Source organism: Metopolophium dirhodum, chromosome 1 (assembly GCF_019925205.1).
Source record: "Metopolophium dirhodum isolate CAU chromosome 1, ASM1992520v1, whole genome shotgun sequence".
NCBI lineage: Eukaryota > Metazoa > Arthropoda > Insecta > Hemiptera > Aphididae > Metopolophium > Metopolophium dirhodum.
Window position 1 is genome coordinate 22,197,082 of NC_083560.1, and position 22,046 is coordinate 22,219,127.

Sequence of the window (22,046 nt, forward strand, 5' to 3'; positions counted from 1 at the left end):
TTGACAAAATACGAAAAAAACACGAAATTTTGCAAATTATTTTTAGTTAGAAATTCATAAAAAGTTTTCTTTTTAAATCTAAGATTTTAAAATGTAATACAAGATTCCTTATTAGATTATATAACTTTATCAAAAATAAATTTCTGTAAGAAAGTCAAATTAAATCTATATGAGCGTTTGAAATTCAAATTTTTACAACATTGGATACTTACTCGATTTCTCATGTAGCGATTTTCTTATTTTGTTGTAATTCAAAAACGAATAACTGTAGATACATGAAAATTTTTCTGAATGTTTATTTTATCAATTCTTATACTTAATAAAATTTTTAAAATATTTTGACTTGTTTTGAGCTCTTTACGGACAGTTTAATATTTCAATTTTTTAATTTTTTTCACTATGAATATCAATAAAATTTTATTTGTTGGGTAAAAAAGCGTGAAAATTTAATACAAGGCTTCTGATATATTGTTACAATAGCAGTTGAAAAATATTAAAAATACTTAGGCACAATTTTTTTTTATAAGCCTTTGAAGATCGAATTTCGACAACATTTATCAAATTTAAAATTGAATAATTATTTTGTAGTTAAAATGTTTAAAATGTTCAACTTTTATATCTAAAGATTGAGAATTTAAAACAAGATTGCACATAAATAGTTAATTATGTTACCAAAAAATCTAAATAATACATATAAACACAGTTTATTATTATAGTAATTTTAAGTTCAAATTTGGACGAAATTACATATTAAAAAACCTAGAATATTTTTTTAGTTATTTTGTTCTGATTGTATAATATTATTCGTGGACACTTGAAACTTCTTAAGTATACTATTGTTATACTACTTTTATTATCTATGATAGTATCACGGCTAGTTGTTGATGTATAACGCGTTATAAGTACCTAATGGATATTGTGATATGATTAATTTGGAATTTATTATAGGTCAATTATTTTTTTAATACCATAGATAAGTATATAATATGTCTTAAACCTAGACTGACATACCGTCTCCGCTCAGAATCGATTTTCTTATACAATGATATAATATCATTGAATTCAAATTTAATACCAACCATTATACAGTGACCCACTTGTAACCTACTGTACAGCAGAGCGACATCCACTTGACAACCTTTTTTGGTTTTCTTTTCTATAAATGTCAATAAAATTTTATTTGTTGGGTCGAAAAGCGTGGAAAATTAATACAAGGCTCCTAATATATTGTTACAATAGAAGTGGAATTACTTCTGAAAATACATATAACGCACAATTTTTTTTTTATAATCATTTAAACTTTAGTTTTTGACAAGTTTGTGGTTAAAATTGTTTTAAATATTCAATTATTATAGCTAAGGATTTAAAATTTAAAACAAGGTTTCACGTTAGTAGGTTATTCTGTAACTAAAAAATCTCAAAAATATAAAAACACAGTTTTTTTAATAGTTATTTTATATTCGAATTTACAGGAGGAAAAAAGATATAAAATAACCAAGAATAACGATTTTAGTTATTTTGTTGTAATTTTATAATATTAATTCAACTTACCGGCTGCCGTATTAATAATAAGTACCTTCACCACTCAGAATCATTTTTCGTAATTTAATACCATCCGGCATCCTAATATGCAGTGACCCACTTGTAACATACTGTAGAGCAGAGTGATATCCACTTACCCGCTTTTTTTTTCTATTAAATATAATCTTGTGGGAATCAATAATTTATTCGTCTTCCGGTTTCACGAGATAAGTTGAACGTATAAGTCTACCTGATTTTCAGTTTAAGTCTATAATATTTGCTTTTTTTATACACGTAGTACTTCCAGCTCAGGATTGAGACTTTTCGGCCCAACGAGATTTTAAATTTCTATCGGCCCTCAACAGAGAATCGGCTGATTCGACAAAAAATGTACCTTATTTCTTATTTTATTTATACGACGATTAAAATTCAAAGTAAACTGAACTATAAATCATTATAAGCTACAGAAACGTAAATTATTTTATTCACTATTATCTTTACAAGTACAAAATAATAAAGCTACCAAATAGATCATTAGAAGTATTAAAAATGAAGAATATAAGTTTAGAGCTAGATGTTTGCAATTGTCGCCTATATATTTTCATTCTACTCTCATTACCTTAGTAGGTACCTACAACCATTTTTAACCAATATGTATAACGTTGTAAGTTTAAAATTCGAAATGCTTTTAGATATAAATGTATTATACCTATGTAGTTTGAACATTGTAGATATGTTTTAATACACAATACATTGTATTATTGTTTTAAGAGGATGTCAGCGCACTATTTGTTTTCTCTCTCTGGCCCACACGCACCATATACAAAACGCATTAACGCAGAATCATTTTTTCAGAATCAGATTTTAAATGTTATTGTCATTTAACTTTGTATTCGACTTTCAAAATAAACAAAAAAATGTTGTAAATTTAAATTATGTTTAAATTGTATTGAGACAATACTTAGACAAATCAATGCGTCAGGGAGAGAAAACAAATAGTGCGCTGATATCGTCTTAAAGTAAAAGGGTTTTAGGTTAATAATGATAAAAATTAGTTAACATTTTATGATACTAAAGACTTCAGATTATTTTAGATTCTGAGAAAAGTGATGAACAATTTAAAAAAAAATTACATGTGTTATTTTATTTTCAATAATCCGGTTTTTGACAAAATTGATTTTATTTTATTGGCACTACTCAAAAACAAATAACCGTAGACACTTGAAATTTTCATCAAATATTTATATTAGGATTTCCTGTAAATGATACAAATTTCAAAATATTTTGACTTCTTTTAAGTTATTTATAGACATAAAAATGTTTAGTTTAGTTTTTAATTAATATTGACGGTAATGTTTTGGCTCGATCAAAAAAATTGAAAATTAAATACAATAGGTTCCTATTATAAGTTGTAATTTGTGTAATTAAAAAAATTAAGTTGAGCTTAAGTTCACAATAATTTGTTATGAGTGTCTAAAGTTAGAATTTTGATCAAATTCATCAAAATCACGGAAATTCGCAAATTATTTTGAGTTAGATATTCATAATTTATTAAATATTATTTTTATACACCTATCTAAGATTTGAAAATTACGAGCGTCTGAAGTTCAAATGATCTTGACATTGGGTATCCATCCCTAAATATTAACGAATTCTCATCAAACAATTTTTTTTTTTAATTCAAAAATGAATAACCGTAGGTACACTTGAAATTTGCATCAAATGTTTATTTTAGAATTTTCTATACCCGCCACCCGGTATAATTTTTATTATACCTATTAATAATAGGCTATTATATAATATATAATATTGGTATTATAGGCTGACAGACCTTCTACGCTCAGAATCGTTTTCCGTAAGTATAATATACCGACATCAGAGCGATACCCAATTGTCCAATTTTATATAATCTCAATTTTACTAGGCAATTTTAGTTTATATTTTTCTGGAATGGAACGCCCAAAACAGTAATTCAACCACAGACATTCAACCACAGACTAAATCATTTTTTTGAAGGGAATCTTATTTTCGGAGGGTACACCGCTGAAAAATTTGTAACGAAATAATTATACTCGTGTTCACGACAAGATAATTTCCATGAAAACAAAAAATAAATTAAACGTAAATCATATAAATCTGCTAATATTATTATATTTTTTTTTTTATCTATTTATCTATTTAATAACTATAGTGTGGAATAGTGAGTAGAAACGTTTTAATATACACTGTAAGTTAATTCAGTTTATATACATATATCATTAGTATTATTATCTATTTGGATATTTAATAGTTATGTAATGATCATGTATATACCTATAGGTGTGTTATATAATAGTAATAACTATGAATACGAAACAATTGCAAGTTGTACATTGTATTATGGTTAAAACTAATGCAGAACGGTTTCGTTTATCAAGCAAAATAAATAAAGAAAGCTGTAAATAAAATAAATAGAATGAATAAAAATAATCAAACAAATGAATAAATTTTTGTATCATGAACTTGAAACTAAAATCCTATGAGTTCGTGCAAGTCCCTTGTTCGTTTTCAGAAAAGCTCAGTATCACTTAAAACTACGAAAGAAGTTTCACTTCATACGAGCAAGCTTGCACACACAACTTTTTTTTTTTTTAGTCATTACATTTGGCCAGTTGTCATATTTTGACATGCTCTTGTCATACTTCACCTATCATGACTATTTAAAAGTAGGTTTTTGATTTAGTTATTAAATGTTGTCCAATTGTTGGGCTAACCTTTTGACCTCCCCCCCCCCCCCCCCAAAGTAAATTTACTTTCCTACCAGAAAAGATGCTGATGTAAAAATCGAAGTATTTTTAATACCACAAAAAGTGATGACTAGAGATAGGATATTGATGATTTAGCATTTTTTTTCCTTTAATCTTACAAAATGCTATCTTAGCTAAAATCTCGTTTCACGCTCCGTTGATTCACAATATACTAATTTAATTTTTTTTTTATTTTAACGTCATTTTTGTATATTTCAAATGTTCACATCAATTTTTTCATATTATAGTAAATTGTTTGCAGTTTTTGTACAGGTTAGGTTAGGATGGTGGATTTTTCTTAAATTTTAGATTTGTGGGATTTTGTTTTTTTTATTATTTCTATTTTACTTCACATTTTTTTTGTTGATAATTTCATATCTTTTTGTTTACCGCTAATAAAACTTAAAATGTAAATGTTTTCTATCGTCTATTAATTTTACAGTTAATATTTTAAATTGCTCGGACAGCCATTATCGCACCCATATCTCTATAATAATAATAATTATTTTTTAATTATTTCATAATTATTTTATAATAATTTATATAATTTCTAAGTCGTAGTCTGTATCATAATAAGATTAGGACTTAGTAGTACAAGTGTACAACCTTTAGGTAATCTAAACAGTTTGTGTTAAACTGTGGTTACGTACGTACACTAGCTAAACAGCTAGTGAACAATGAACATATTATTATATTATATAATATATAGGTAACGATAATAATACATTATAGCATTAAATTATTATTTATTATTCTTATACAATTTATCACTGTGTACGGTACAGAGTAATAGTAATGCTGGTAATTACCGCCTTGGTGCAATGGTATTCGTCATGCTATTTTGGTTATTTCCGTTTGTTAGATCTTCGACGTCGAAATAGCTTATGCAGGGAGGGCCACGGCCCACGAGCAGGCTACCATCGTCCTCCCCATTAGAATATGGACTTAGACATTAAACTCTAGAAATTATTATAATATGTCGACTATAGGGGATTTTTATGACTTGTTATACTCATATTATATCTGTATTAACATTTATTTATTTTTTGTTGAACTGATGTTGTGTGTGTTTAATGATTGTAGTTACCTATAATAGATCTATACGATAAATAAATAAAATAATAAACTAATAACTTAAATAACTTATTTCATTGCGGTACAGACAATATAGGCGGTTCACGTCTACCAGAGTTGTGTAAAGAATTCGAATAAAAGCATTTAAATACTTAATAGGTACCTCCTACGACCTACTTCAATATTATCAAATACCTACTTAACATTTATATAAAATACTTATATGAATTGGAATATTAAATAGGTGGCTATATATGACATAAGCGCCAAAGGTATAAAAATAATATATCATTTTCGCCAAAATATGTAGGACATAAGCGCCTATAATATTCAATAAGTACCTGTTATACCCAACATATTATAACAGAAGGCAGAAGCGCCAAAGGCGCAAAACTGACATATCATTTGCGCCAAAATTAATATTTTATATAAGTAGGTAGGTAGTTATTTAAAAATTTCGATCTTATAAAAAATTGTCAATAAATATAAAAGAAATTAATTATACATAATAATAAAATTAAAATTTGAATAAATCGGTTTATTCTTTCGATCATATGAAATATTTTCAATAATAAATTGTTAAAATATAATACATAGGTATACCTAGGGTTCTAAATTTGAAATATTTCACTTGAAATTATTAAAAATATTTTTTTCTTTTTTTAAACGTGTTCGGTTATAGATGATTAGAAACAATAAATTTATTACACACTTAGAATTAAAGAAAAACATATTATTTTTGTTGATTTATTATTTCATATTTGTATATTCTATATTTTATAGTGCTGAAAATTATTCCTGGCTGGATTTTTATAATTTAAATATAATTCATAACTGTTCCTTTCAAGCATTAGGTAAGGATTAGATTGATAATATTAATCGGTTTTCGATTACGATTTTAGTTATTTATAAAAATACACTTTTCTATTTGACCTTCGAGTTATCGAGGTACGTGCGTGTTATATTATTTCAGTGATTTTCGGTAATGTATGTCGAACAAAGATTCGAGCTAAAAGCCAAAATTCAACTAAAATTACTTCGACTTATCGAAAAATTCGAGTTATCGAAAATTCGACTCATAGAAGTTCGAGTTATCAAGGTCCCACTGCATTTATTTATGTTATATTTAATACCTATATAGGCACCAAACAATGTTTTTTTTACATAATTTATGATTTCAAGTTGTACTTATATAAATATACGATAAATCATACACAGTAATATTTTGTATTCAATATTTTTTAGAAATATAATATTTTATTAAATCACATTTAATAAACAAAACATTTTTTCCAAAAAATGGTACCGGCAACCTATATTTTAAGCAGGACAGTGCAGAGATGTGACGTTTCAGTAATAAACAATGTGCCTTATTGTACATGTATAAATAAATTCTATAATTTTGATATAATTGTCTTTGTTTCACTTTTTTTTTTGCACTAATTACGTTTTCTTTAATTAGGTATGATATATAAATATATATAATTTCTTTCGGTTAGATCCGGTTAATGCATAGACCAATAAACTAATTTAACGTTTCGCGTTCAGTTGTTTCGACCTGCATAACTGTAGGTAGAGAAACGCCCTCATATAAATACGTACAAAATAAAAATCTACAGACTCGATCGATGTATATTATTATGTCGTTTTACTTTTCCCGATAGGCATCAGCTACTGCTCAATTAGTACAAATTTACGTTTCCCAATCACGGATTCAATCGCTATATTATTTTTTTTCTACACCCGGGGGACTCGGTATATTACAGTAGCTATAAAATATTATTTTTTTTCCATCGTCCGGGGATCAATTAGTATTTTCATACTTTATAATATATATATATATATATATATATTAGGTAGGTATATACTATTATACTAAAATACGTACCTTTAAAACAATGGCACATCGTCCGGATTGACGTGCGCTCTTACTCGTGCACTGCAAACGATTTTGGAAACTCAAACCTCCCTATAGATACTAAAACTGTTACATAATGGACACTGCGGGGGAGGAGTGGCTCCGAACATTTTTAACGCGGGCCAACCGATATATTTTCAGGCCAGCGCTTTTCAATATGACACCTGTTCGTACTAATTAATTACTAACATCGAAATAATTTAAATCTCTCTCTTTGGAAAGTGTTTTAAGATATTTTTTTTTATCCCCATAAGCTTATAGGGATCATAATATATATTACACCGGCGATCATCGCATAATATTATGTCTTTCAATAGGTATAGTATAATTTATTATACCATTACATTATATTACTTATTTGCAGGGTTGGGATTTTGTAGCACTTAAAATTGCATAAATACGCGCTATAATATTACCTTAAATATCGCTAAAAATATGCAATAAAAACAACAAAATATGCAAAAAAAAGGAAATTTATTAATTGATCATTTTTTGATCACTTACACATTATTATAGGTAGTTACTTAAGATTTGAAATAATTTAGTCACTCTGATCAAAATCCAAATGAATTTACTACACAACGCATTCAACGATCGTTCGTTGATAACCAGCGATTAATAATCGCAGTAGAAATCGGCAAAAAAAAACCCAACAAAATCAGCAGATAACAAAAATTAGAACCAAACACCTAATACGAAATTATCATAATAATTCGATTGACAAAAATCTAAAAACACGTTTACTAAAATATAATTTCATAAAATATGGCCGATTTTGATTCAAAAACAGGTAAAAATGAAAAAAAAAAGTTCAAAGAACCACTAAAAACTAAAAAATCGCAAAATATGCAAAATAAAATTTTTAATTTCAGTTCTCTGTATCGTGAAACACATTTTTATCTTACTCTGCTATTTTTTAAGCATCTCATAAGAAATATGCAAATGCTATAAAATCCCAACCCTGCTTATTAGGCTGTAATATTTTCATTTAGTCGTATAGACGCCTATTTTTTGGAACTACTTATCTAAAAGTTATTGATTTCATTTGATTTTAGCTTTGAACCATCTACTAATTTAACGGTGTTCATATCGTTTCAAGCAAATGACAAATACAATTTGTATTATGTCCTTTTATTCAATATAAAATAAAACTTATTCTTAAGAAAACGTTTCTTAATATATAATTACAATAACAATTTACTTAAAACATTATTTTTAAGTTTTAGTACCTAGTTTACATTATATCATTATTTAGTGACTAAAGTTCTATCAAAACTGATTTTTATTTAGACATTGTATGAATACCATAACTCAATTACAGTATTACTTAATTTCAAATTATCAACAATTCTGATTTTACTATCATAATTAATTAATATTTATTTTTGGAATACCAATACAATTAAGTAGTCACAGGTGATTTATTGTAGGTTGTAGCCTTCAACTTGGAGGAATAAATTATCAGACGTCACTTTTGTAAAATTAGCATTTTTTAAATGAAACAAGACGTTACCTAGGTATGTACAATATAAATTAAATTCAAGCCTGACTAGTGACTATTATTATACAATACACATTATACATAATTAAACATTTATATATTATATAGGTAATACTAGTTCAATATTTAAACTATTACTTACTGGCTTTATAATAATATGTAGTTTATGACTATCGAAATAATTATGTACGTGAATAATAATTAATCGTCTTGTAGAATATTATTATTAAATTGTTACACTTTGTGGTCTATATTAACTAATTAATAATATAATAACACATAATATATTCCTACTTAATTGTGTATAAATACAATTTTTAAAAAAACCTACGACTAATTTTATTCAAATGTATCGAGTATCGATTATCGGATACTGAGTATCTAAATACTTAAAATGTAAGTATCGAGTATCTAGTATCTCGATACTCTAAATCCAAGTATCTAGTATCTAGTATCGTGATACTGATTTTTTAGTACCTATATCTTGCCCATCCCTGGTTATAATAAACTGATTTTTTTATTTTAAATAAAAACACATTTAAATATTTTGTACGTATGTACGTTAAATATTATGACTAATCATAGACCATATAGATAACTAAATATTAATTATTATTAAAATGTGAACTAATAGACCTTATTAAAATATAATTACCTACAAGTGGTTACAACTTAAATTAATAGTTATATGTATAAAATCTTGTATGGAATTAGGTATTTCGTATTTACGTAATTAAATAATATTCGTAGGTAGGTACATTTAATATCTAATTATTAAAATAGGTAAGTAATAATATAATTGTATGCGGTAAATACGTTATTTCACAAAGCGAATGACCATTGACTACATTATGAAAAATTGTAGTGACCATTTCATGAAATCGAAATGGACAACTTTTCTTGAAAGGTTAAAAAGAACGATTTCACGAAGTGTTAATCCCAAATATTGTATTACTTCATGTCTTCATTACATGGACTTTTAGTAGGCAGGTAGGTACCCAATTACTTGGTGAGTCTTAATTTAAATCGAATATAAACATTTTCCTGTGATGTGTTACTTTAGTTATAATATTATGTCGAAAGTAGGTACAATCCATAGAATTATGAATTGTAACATATTATGCTATAAGACTTCAAAATCTCTAGATATTATGTTACTAATGCATATCTATTCCCTAAAAATTACTATAAAATATAATATTATGCATATTAAAAATGTGTTTATTTTTTAATCGTTGCCTTTATTTTTCAGTGGACAATATAGTATGTCTGGTAGCAAAAATTTGTTTCGATTGTGTTGATCTAAAAAAAAAAAAAATATTAAAAATTATATTTTTAATTTACGTATTATCAATAAATTGATTTAAATAAATACATCTAGTGTACCGCTACTATTATGATTGATTATTCACATTTTTTTGTATGTTTATCTGCCTAGAATAGTTTAAATTAAAAAAAAATCATATTATTTTTACATTAACCAAAGTGATTTTATGAATTAAATACGCAAATTTTTTTTGGTGCTACTCTCATATGCAGACTACAGACATATTTCTGCTTACGTATGCGTTCTACCTTGTAAGACGTAGATCGCATGATATACCTATGTTGTAATGCGCCATGCTTATCTTTTCATAATTATAATATTATATGTTCATTAGCTCAAATTTGAAAAATATAATGTATTAATAATAATATGTCTACATAAAATAAAAGAAAAACCTCAATATAAAAAATAATAAAAAATGTACGAATAAAAATCATCTAATTGCATAATGCACACGATATACAATACGGACATAAATATAAACGCAGTAGGTACAACCCAATCGACGACCAATTCGTAACTAACAACCTTATTGAATTCGTCATAATGTCGCACAGTAATTGTAGGTCGGTTACTAGGTTAGGTACCTAACCTATATCAACAATTTCATGTTTTAATAACAATTAACATAGTTGGAAAATACAAGATATGACATATATCAGAACATTATTTTATCTGACAAATTTTATTTTATCATTTAGTGGATGTACGTGTTTATAATGCAGTTTATAAATAATTATTTTTTTTCTGTTACGATATGCGGTCTACATTTATGATGGTAGACCTCATGCATTTGTAGTCCGCATATGAGAGCAGCACCTTTTTTTTTTATAATATAATATACCAACAAATACATATTAAACGTATCAACCGCAATGTCTGAAGCGTCATTGATTTTTAATAACTAAGTAGGTACCTAATTGTTTATTTGCACTGTTAAAAGTTAGATGTTGTTGGCTTATAAATATTTAAATGCAACTACAATAAATGGAGAAATTTTATATGTCAAGTACTGGTTTCATAAGAACAACTTATGAAGAACCTTGTACTTATTACATATTGTCAAGCTTTTTGATCGAAAACTTTATTTCATTAACATTCATAGAAAAAAACTAAAATAAATCATACGTTTAAAATTGCTATAAATAGGAACCTAACTCAAAATTACCCAAATTTAGTATATATTTTGAAACTTGAATTATGTATAGAAAATAATATTTAAAATACCTAAATAGTGGTGGATATGTTTCAAGTAGATAATAGTGTCTACAATTAATATTTTTTGAATTACAATAAGATAATAAAAAGGTGGATAAGTGGATGTTGCTCTGCTGTACAGTAGGTTACAAGTGGGTAACTGTAATGGATGGTGTTAAATTTAAATTCAATGATATAATATCATTGTATAAAAAAAATTTTCTGAGAAAAAGATTCTGAGCGAAAACGGTCAGTCAGCCTATGATATTACCAAGTATATTTGATGATATTATTGTGAATAAAGTAATTTATATATAACCTATTTACGTGGAGCCTTGTTTCAAATTTTCAATCCTTAGTCATAAAAGTTAAACATTTTATACATTTTTAACTACAAAATAATTAATAAATTGAAAATTTGATAAATGTTGTCAAAATTTGAACTTTAAGTGCTTATAAAAAAAAATTGTGACTATGTATTTTTAATATTTTTCAACTGCTATTAGAACGATATATCAGGAGCCTTATATTAAATTTTCACGCTTTTTTACCCAACACATAAAATTTTATTGATATTTATAGAAAAAAAAACTAAAAAAATTTAAAACTAACAATGTCCGTAAACAGCTCAAAAAGAGTCAAAATATTTTCAAAATTTTATGGTGTATAGAAAATGCTAATATAAACATTCATTTTTCAAGTATCTACAGTCATTCGTTTTTTAATTACAATAAAATAAGAAAATTGTTACACGAGAAATCGAGTGAATATCAAATGTTGTAAAAATATAAATTTCAGACGCTCATAAAAATTTAATTTAAGTTTCTTGTAGACATTTTTTTTTTTGATAAAGGTAGACAAACTTATGAGTAATCTTATATTACATTTTCAAATCTTAGATTTAAAAAGAAAAATTTTTATGAATCCTCAACTCAAAATAATTTGCTAATTTTCGTGATTTTTCCGTATTTAGTCAATATTTGAACTTTAAATGCTTATAAATAAAAACTGTGACTAAGGATTTTTAATTTTTTTCATCTGCCTTTGAAACAATAACCTAGGAGCCTTCTATTACATTTTCAAGCTTTTTACTCAACAGATAAAATTGTATTGATATTTATAGAAAAAAAAACTAAAAAAATGGAAAACTGACAATGTGCGTAAACAGCTCAAAAAGAGTCAAAATATTTTCAAAATTGTATGGTGTATAGAAACTTTTAATATAAACATTCAGTGAAAATTTCGAGTATCTACAGTCATACGGTTTTTAATTACAACAAAATAAGAAATTCGCTACATGAGAAATCGAGTGAATATTAAATGTTACACCAAAAACCAAAATCTATTTTCCCGAAAACAGATTTTGTGTAAAAATTCCCGTTTTTCCTTAATTTTTTCTTTTTTTTTCACGTCGCTTTTGAAAATTACTGGGACGTTTTTACTTTTGACCCCCCCCCCCCCCCCCCAAAGTACCAACTAGATTCACTTTCCTATCAGAAAAGTTACATTTTTTATTAGTATCTATTCAAAGTTCAAATTTAAAATGTACAAATTATTTAGTAGTTGGTATATGAAACTTTAGAATATATTATATTATTATATTTTATACACACAATGACATTTTAAAATGTAATTTTTGTCAGAAATAAATTTAACCTACTGTTGTACTAATGCCTAATAGTAAAATAAATTACTTTAATCACAATATAATATACCATCAATAATAAACTTAGAAATTTTATAGGCGGACAAATAGTTTTCGCTCAAAACCGTTTTCTTTTTTCGTATATTTTATATTTTTATAGTGAATTCAATGCACTTTTAACACCGTCCATTACACAGTGACCCACTTGTTACTGCAGAGTGACTTCCATTTACCCGTTTTTTTGTTATGAGAATATAAAAATGTACATATTAATTTTTATATTTGTTTTGTTTTTATACTCAAAATATACATATATTTTTAAACGCCTGAATCAATAAATTGTTTTCTGAAATGTTTAAGACTCCGGTTTGTAGAATACCAAATTGATGTACACCTAAAGGTACATTCTTAAGATAATTTATGCATTTATGAAAATGCATTATTGATACTAAAGACATCGGTTGCTTACATTGTTATAAACGAGTTTTAACAAAAAGTACGTCAAGAAAAACAGTGGCTATCGATTTCTACACTGTATAGAATACTATGCTTGGCGATGATTTTCTCGACGCGTTTTACTTATAAACGCGTTTCAACAGTACACGGCGTACTTTTTTTATATTTTGGCAATAATGTAGCCACTCTGTTTTTTTTTTTGCTGTTTATATTTAATTCTGAAATTCCACACATAATGTACTGAACAAATAACATACAATTTGTATTACCTATTTATATTTAATCGGCGGGGGCGTTGACATTTTTCTCCGACATTTCTACAGTGTACAAGTGGTACCTAAATCCAAGGCTGGGCATTAACGAGTTAAAAAGTGAAAGTTAAGTAAAAAAGTTAATTTAATTTAAATTTTTTTCAACTAGTTACTTTTGATTGTTACAATTGTTTGAAGTTAAAAATGTATATCATTCGAATCTAACTTATATGGAAATACTGTACAAAGTATAAACACTATAGTCTATAATTTAGTTTTGGGTTGGAAAAAAATTAAGCACGCTAGCGTTGTACAAACAAATTAACTTTTTTTTTAACTTAATAAAAAGTTAACAAAAAGTGTGTATTAACTTTTAACTTAACTGAGTTAACCTATATAGTTAAATTAACTTTTAACTTTTTGTTATTGGTGCATATTAACTTAACTTAACCGAGTTGAAAAAAATCATTAACTTGCCCAGGTTTTTGCTAGGTCGGAAATCGCGGAATTAGTCTTTAGTCACTATACTCACTAGTCATTAGTCAACTAATTGTCTATAGTATCTGTTACCTTCTCGTGTACGTGTATTATTTGTGAGTTGTGGTTGGCAAAAACGTATACATTTTAATGATAAATATATTTACAAAAACTGAAAACGAACTGAGGCTGATTGTAAAATTTATAGTTTAACAAAATTGTTTCCTCGCCAATATAAAGCGTAAAGCTAACTTAATACAACACTTTTTGTCTTTGTCTAAACATTCCAAAAATATTCAATCAACTAGTGGTTCAAAATCAGTCAACACGTCTTTTCTTTTTTGTAACAAAAAATACGTAAACTTATGAGAATTATATTATTTTTGAGAGGACGTAACCTAACCTAATTTAACCGCACTTGAGTTGTTTCCGTCTTATACTATAACGCTAGATGCCAAAATGTTTAAATTTACGTCTAACAGTTCCAATTTTGTGTTGTTGGCTTAAATATTAGAGGGATTGTCGGATTGATCTATTATTATCCGTGTTTCTCGTTAGTTTTTTACGATATATTTATTTTTAAGCGAACTATGAGCATTTTTAAATATTAAAAAGTATTTATAAAACTAACAACACAAAATTGGAACTGCCAGACGTACATATTTTGGTATATTATGCGTTGGTTAGACGGAGACAACGCGTGATAGGGTACTATGTCCACTTAATATTATATAAAATAACAATATGTTAATTAAAATATTTTAAATAAATATTAACTTTATGCAAAGGCAATCTGCAACCGCTCGGTTTTCTCCAAATAATATATAATAATAATATTATTATTCCTTAAAACAAACAATCGCGCTACGACGATTTAATCGTTATTTTTATTAATCGGCCAAACGGCAAACAATATAGATCTCCGGCATGAGATGACGTGATGTTGTCGTGCACGATTGGACTGCCACCTGTGGTCAAATAGCAACAAAGTGTCCAAGGTCCGGTCGTGTATGTATAAATTCAAGGGCGTCCGCATGAATTTGTCAAGGGGAGGGCAAAATATTTTCCTTTTTACATTTTTTGTCTCACTATCCTATTGGTTATAAAGTATTTTTTGTGACATATTTTCTTTCATATAGACAAGGAATATAAAAATATTTATGAATTATACGTACATAGTTAGTTAAAAGTGATACCCGCATGTGTTGTCTCCGCCTTACAAGTGCGTAATATAGCAAATTCTACGCTCAGCAGAACACGTGTAGCTCCGTTAGTTCAAAAATTAGTGTGAATTGACCTCTTATAAAATCTAAAGGTTATTATCTAACCTAACCTCGTGGGCCTTTCATTATATTTTAATTTGAAAGCGAGCAATGAGTATTTTAAAATTGTAAATTGTTTGTATATCTTAAAGTACTCATAACTCACTTAAAAATTAAAATATAATAAAAAGCCCATGAGGTTGTCTAGATAATTATGTTACCTTTAGATTTTATAAGAGGTCAATTCACTCTTATTTTTAAAATAACGAAGCTACACGTGTTCTGCTGAGCGTAGAATTAGCTATATTACGCACTTGTAAGACGGAGACAACACATGCGGGTATCACGTCCTCTCAAAACTTAATCATGCAGCATTCATTTTAATTAATTGTTATGTAATTTTAAATTATCAAATACATTATTTTTTAATAGATAACATTTTACCGTTGGTTTTATAATTTTAGGTAATTTATAAAATTAAATATTTCTAGCTTATTCAGTCATTGATACCACAAACTTGAAAAAGTTGTAGCTATTGTAGGTATGCATCTATGAACATTTAATTTTTTTTATCAAAAAAGTAAAAACTTGGCTGACACTTCAGTATTGCACTTGGTCCCACCACTACATCTCATAATCTATAAAAGCAACGTTCTTAGTTCTGACTCTGAATCGAGTGTAATAAAAATCACTCTGTAAAAAAAAAAAAAATGTTTTTATTTTTAATTTAAAAAAAGTTTATTTTTCGATATTTTATATTACAACGGTAATGATTTAGGTTGGGATTATAATGCACTTTGCATTGTTTTCTAAATCTACGCGATACTCGTTTTATACCGTACCTATATTGAATTTTTTGACGATTTTAAATTTAAGGTCATTTTTTAAATTTAAAGATTTTTAGAGCATTTTGAAATTTTTTTTAAATTTAAATTTAAAATATTCACATGTTTTTATATGATTTTTATAATGAATATATGATCTTAAGTCTAAACCTATAGTTACAAAAAAAAAAAGTTAATTTTTAGATTAAATAAGTAGTCTAAATGATAAGTTCTGTCTGTTAAACTTTTCTACAATCATTTAAAAGTTTAAAATGTATATTAGAATTTATATATCAAGTATTAAAAATAAAAATAATTTAGTGCATTATTTAGGTTTTTTTAAAACATTAAAATCATCAATAATAATACATGATAATCAACCCAGAAAAAGCCAAGGGACGGGTAACTGCTCCTACTTCCCTCCCACCCCCTGCGGACGCCCTTGTTTATAATAATAATAATAATAATAATAATTAAATTACGACGATTATATTATGTTTCCCAATAAAAACCATAAAATTTCATCGTTTACGTCGCCGCTCAGCAGTGGGTGGTGGCGGTGTACTGGTACGATCCTGAAGGATATTATTACCGGTAATGCCGCTGTATCTGGTATACGTAAATTGCGCCGGAAATCGTAAAGGTAAAAAGAACAAAATTTCGGGATTCAAAAAAGGCCATACGCTTATACGTCAATTGCGTCGGACGATACATTGAAGTACCAAAAATGGGAAAAATAATAATATTAAAAATAATTTGAAAATTTTACGTAAATTGCGCCGGAAATCGTAAAGGTAAAAAGAACAAAATTGCGGGATTAAAAAAAGGCCATACGCTTATACGTCAATTGCGTCGGACGATACATTGAAGTACCAAAAATGTGAAAAATAATAATATTAAAAATAATTTGAAAATTTGAAAACAAACCATAATTTTTAAGGTTTGGTACTTACCTAAGTACAAACATATTATATATTAAAACTAATAGTAGGTATTCAAAAAGAAAATAACATAGTTTACAAAATAGTAAAAATAAAAAACACAAAACAAATACCTACTGAAGATAATATTTCAAGCTACCTATATAATATAAAAACAGCACTGCGTTCCAATTTGTGAAGTCAGTTTTCGAAAGTTACCATTGCAAAATGTGAAACAATTTAATATAATGTACCTACCATTAACGTATTTATCCCCGAGTCCTCAAGATATATTTTAGATTTTAGATAAATTATTAAATTATTTTCAACACTAATTTTCATTAATTTATTTTTTTAACTAAGGCAATTAATAACTTATACACTTGAACATGACGTATTGTAGAAAAAATAGTTGGAGTGCGCAAAAAAAAAATATAAAAACAGTAAGGGAGCTCCGTCACCTTGCCCCCGCACAATTCGAGCTCTGCTTAGAACAAGGACCCATATCAATGATAGAAAGGGGGGGGCTTGAAAATTAATTATAATTTTATTTTTATTTTGTCCAGTCTAGTCATTTTATACGCATGGGTGAGGTATTTTAAAATGGTGTACAACTTCAACTATTCTACTTTTCCAGTAGGAAAAATTCCCTGATCATAAACATCGATGGAGGTTTTTGTAAGGAATTTGGATCTAATTCGAGAGGTCGAAATGAAAAATATTTTTTATTTTATAAGTATTTTTTTAAATAATCGAAAAAAACAAAAATAAATAAAAATGTGTTAAAACTGTTTGGTGACCTTGGTTAGACCGTCTTCGCTTGGATTGCATTTGATTAATTTTAGTTTTTTTCTAAAAATGTCGATAAAAAAATTATTTGTTGTTCTCTCGTCGATATCGATTTGTCTTAATATTGTCTCAAAATTAGATAATTTAAATGTACAACATTTTTTTGTTTATTTTTAAAATCAAATAACATAATAAAATAAAAAATAGATATGTCATTCCCTCAAAAATATTATTCTCTATCTTTTTTTGTAATAGGTGATTTAAGTTTAGGTACTTAAAAACGTAGAAAAAATGATTCTGCGCTAATGCGTTTTGTCTATGTTGCGCGTGGGCCAGAGAGAGAAACCAAATAGTGCGCTGACGGCTGACATCCTCTTAAACGCGATCTGCTGAGCGTAAATTTGCCATGTTATGCACTCGTAAGACGGAGACAAAAAGTGTCCGCTCAAACTATATAGTGACTCGTCTGGTTTTTGATTTCGACGTTCCGGTCTTATCACAATGAATAAAATTGTGAATAACACATAAATACTTATCACTGTTATTCGCAATATAATACCGTCACCGCACCACCCAACAACCGCCGAACCATTGTCGTATGTCAACGGGAATGTCGTATCGTATCGTATCAAAACGCTCTGAACATATACTTTGATGGAGGTTTTTGAAAGCAAGTTTAAACTAGTTCGACTAGTTCATATTTTTGGGAGGTCGAAATTGAAAATTCTCGGTATTATTTAAAATAATCAGGAAAAACAAAAACAAATGAAAATTTGCTGAAATTGTTTGGTAATCTTGGTTAGACCTTATTCGCTTGGATTTTATTTGATAAGTATTAGTTTTTTTCCAAAAATACCAAAAAAAAATTATTCGTTGATCTCTCGTTGGTTTTTTAGGTACGATATTTTAGTTTTTAAGCGAGTCACGAGTATGTAAAACATCGATATTAAAATGCTCATAATTCATTTACAAACTAAAATATCATAAATAACCAATAACGAGAGAACACAGATAATGTTGTTACTCAAAATTTTGATAATAGGTCAATTCGCTTCAATATCAAAACTGACAGGCGTACCTACTATTGAAACTAGGAAACGAAAATGTGCCATGTCTTACGTGTGTAAGACGGAGACAACACATACGGGTGCGACGCATATGTCTATGAAGTAGAGTTGAGATGTTTAAAACAAAATGTTTTAAACACTTGTTTAAAACAAAATGTTTTAAACACTTGTTTAAAACATGTTTTGAATATCTAAATTAATCAAACATGGTTTTGTTTAAAACAAATGATTTAAACAATATAAAAAAAACAGTTGTTTAAAACAGAAAAACATAATTTATGTGCATATAACTTATAATTTATAAGTTCATACTGGCAACTCCTATTTATTATTTTTTTTTTGTTTCATAAACAAATTTGAAATTTATAACATTTATAATAATAAGTTTACTTATTCAAATTACTAAAAGTATATATACTTCTATGGTTCTATTACTATTCTGCAGTTCTGTAGGTAATATATTTGTTTAATTTTAATTTTTAATACCTATTTCATTTACAAATTACAACACAAAATACAACAGAATTATAAAATATTAAAATGTATTGTTTAATGTTTACTGTTCAGTCATAACAGTTGACACTTAACAAGTAATAATGTAAAGCATAAGCTATATAGAAATTAGAAATAAAATTATTAAAATTACATACCAATAAATAACATAACAATTAGTAATTATAGTTGTATTCCAACATAAATAAATATTTATATAAATATATATAAAATTTTTATAAAATTAAGATATTAAATTAATAATTTTTTTTTAAAATAAACTACATCTATTGTTTTAAACAGTTGAAAAAATCATTTAAACGATTAAAACAGTTTTTTTGATTTTTTTTTAAACCCTAGGGAGCTGCTATAAAGTATAAACCAAATAGTTAGTTTAGGTCTATGGTGCGACGTCGTCTTAAGAGGCCTCGCTACCACTTTGTCAAAAACTACTGTTTCTAATAAAATTCCAACGATACGTGTCGACAGTTATCACGATTTTCATTCTGAAAAAATAATTCGGATTGTCCGTAATATACACAAGGGAACGATCGAGCCACATTTTTAATTTTTGTAATTTAATTATTTATTTATTTAAATTGCAATAAGAACTGTAAACTATATTCAAACAAATATAGAATTTCCAACTTCAATATTTAATTAACCAAATACAGTTTTAAAAATGTGCCTCGATCGAACCCTCGCACTTGTGGAAAAAAAGAATATTTTGTCAGAATGCAAATCGAGGTAATCGCTGCGACGTATTGTCGGAATTAGGATCGTATGTTTGAGTGGGAAATAAACATTTTTTCATGATCACAATATTACACACTGACATGTGGTTGTGCGAGTGCTTGCGAGAGCCCTCCGTACCGCAACAATAAAATTGACCTGTATGGACACACTAATAATCATTTACGACTAAAATTTAATTTAATTTTAACACATAGATCTCGAGTGGCAACGACGAGATTAGAAATTGCCTAAACGATTTTCCTTGAGAGGGATATCAGCGCAGTATTTGTTTTCTCTCTCTGGCCCACGCGCAACATGGACAAAACGCATTTACGAAGAATCATTTTTTCTATGTTTTTAAATAATTTTAGAGTAAAATCACCTATTATAAAAAAGATAGAGAATAATATTTTTAAGGGAATGACATATCGATTTGTCGAAATACTGTACCAAAATAATTTAAATATAATTTAAATTTTCAACATTTTTTGTTTATTTCGAGAGTCGAATACAAAGTCAAATAACAATAAAATATAGTATCGATATGTCATTCCCACAAAAATATTATTCTCTATCTTTTTTGTAATAGTTGATTTTACTCTAAGATTACTTAAAAAGATTGAAAAAATAATTCTGCGTTAACGCGTTTTGTACATGTCGCGCGTGGACCAGAGAGAGAAAACAAATAGTGCGCTGACATCCTCTCAAATCAATGCCATAGCGAGGCCCCATAATAGGACGTCACGTGTTGTCTCCGTCTTACAATATTAATGTACAACGTAGCGAAAACTGTTTTGCGCGGGACAACTTTTCTCGCACCATATTATTGTTGTAGAACTACCAAAATGTCACAACACATAGAGAAGAACTTTATCCGTGCAACAGCATGCTTTTTTTTCAAATAGCACTATCCAATTATTTTTTATAAGCAAATGAAAAAAACCAATTGTTTAGAAGGAAATGACTTTTATTGTATTTATCTTATTTAAAATATAGGCACGCTGTTGCATGGATAATTTTCTAGCAATTTTGGAGTCACTACTACAAACACAGAAACAGGACCGGAGCAAGGGCAGTGCAACCGGTGCCCCTGTACAGGGCCCCGCGGAAGCTGAGCTCACTCCAGAAAAGCAAATCATCACTAATGAAATATTATAATTTTATAAAAGATAATATTTTTCAAACTACAGTTGAAATAATAATTTTGCGACATCCGTACGGTTATAATATATGTATAATCTAACTTTTATTTAAAACATCATTTTATACATCAACAAAAATTTAAAAAATCTCAAATATTTTTAACAATATTTAGTATTTACGGTTCATCGAAGAGGATAAACAATGTGAATCGTAATTATTAGGTACTGAAGTACTTAAACTACAATAAACGGTATAAAACTAAATTAATATGAAACCATAGGCGTGCGGCGTTCGCGTAATTAAGTTTCAGTCCATTTCAATATAATAAATTAATAACCTAATATAGTATTCGCTTACCCTACCAGCTAATAGGTATTTAACAAAGCCACTCGTAAATCTTTTTGTTTATTTTTAGATTCTGATTTCCGAGTGAAGCTAAGTTTATTTTTTATCTATAGTCCACAGACACTGCAGTATTCGGGTAGCGAATTTTGTCCAAAAGTTACGTTCGGTCACTCTATAGTTCATAAATTTACAAATCGTCCCTTTGAAAATGTTTAGGTACAGCATTTAAAACATATAACACGTCATAATATATCAACGGTGTAATTCTTAGTTTTAAACCTCTTCATAAATGTATTATATTATAATTTATTTACGT

At 27.4% G+C, this 22,046-nt stretch overlaps 1 protein-coding gene; it reads right to left on the reverse strand.

The window, feature by feature from the left end:
* Nucleotides 1-22,046, reverse strand: part of LOC132940433 (uncharacterized) — a 128,562-nt gene that overhangs the window by 72,779 nt on the left and 33,737 nt on the right.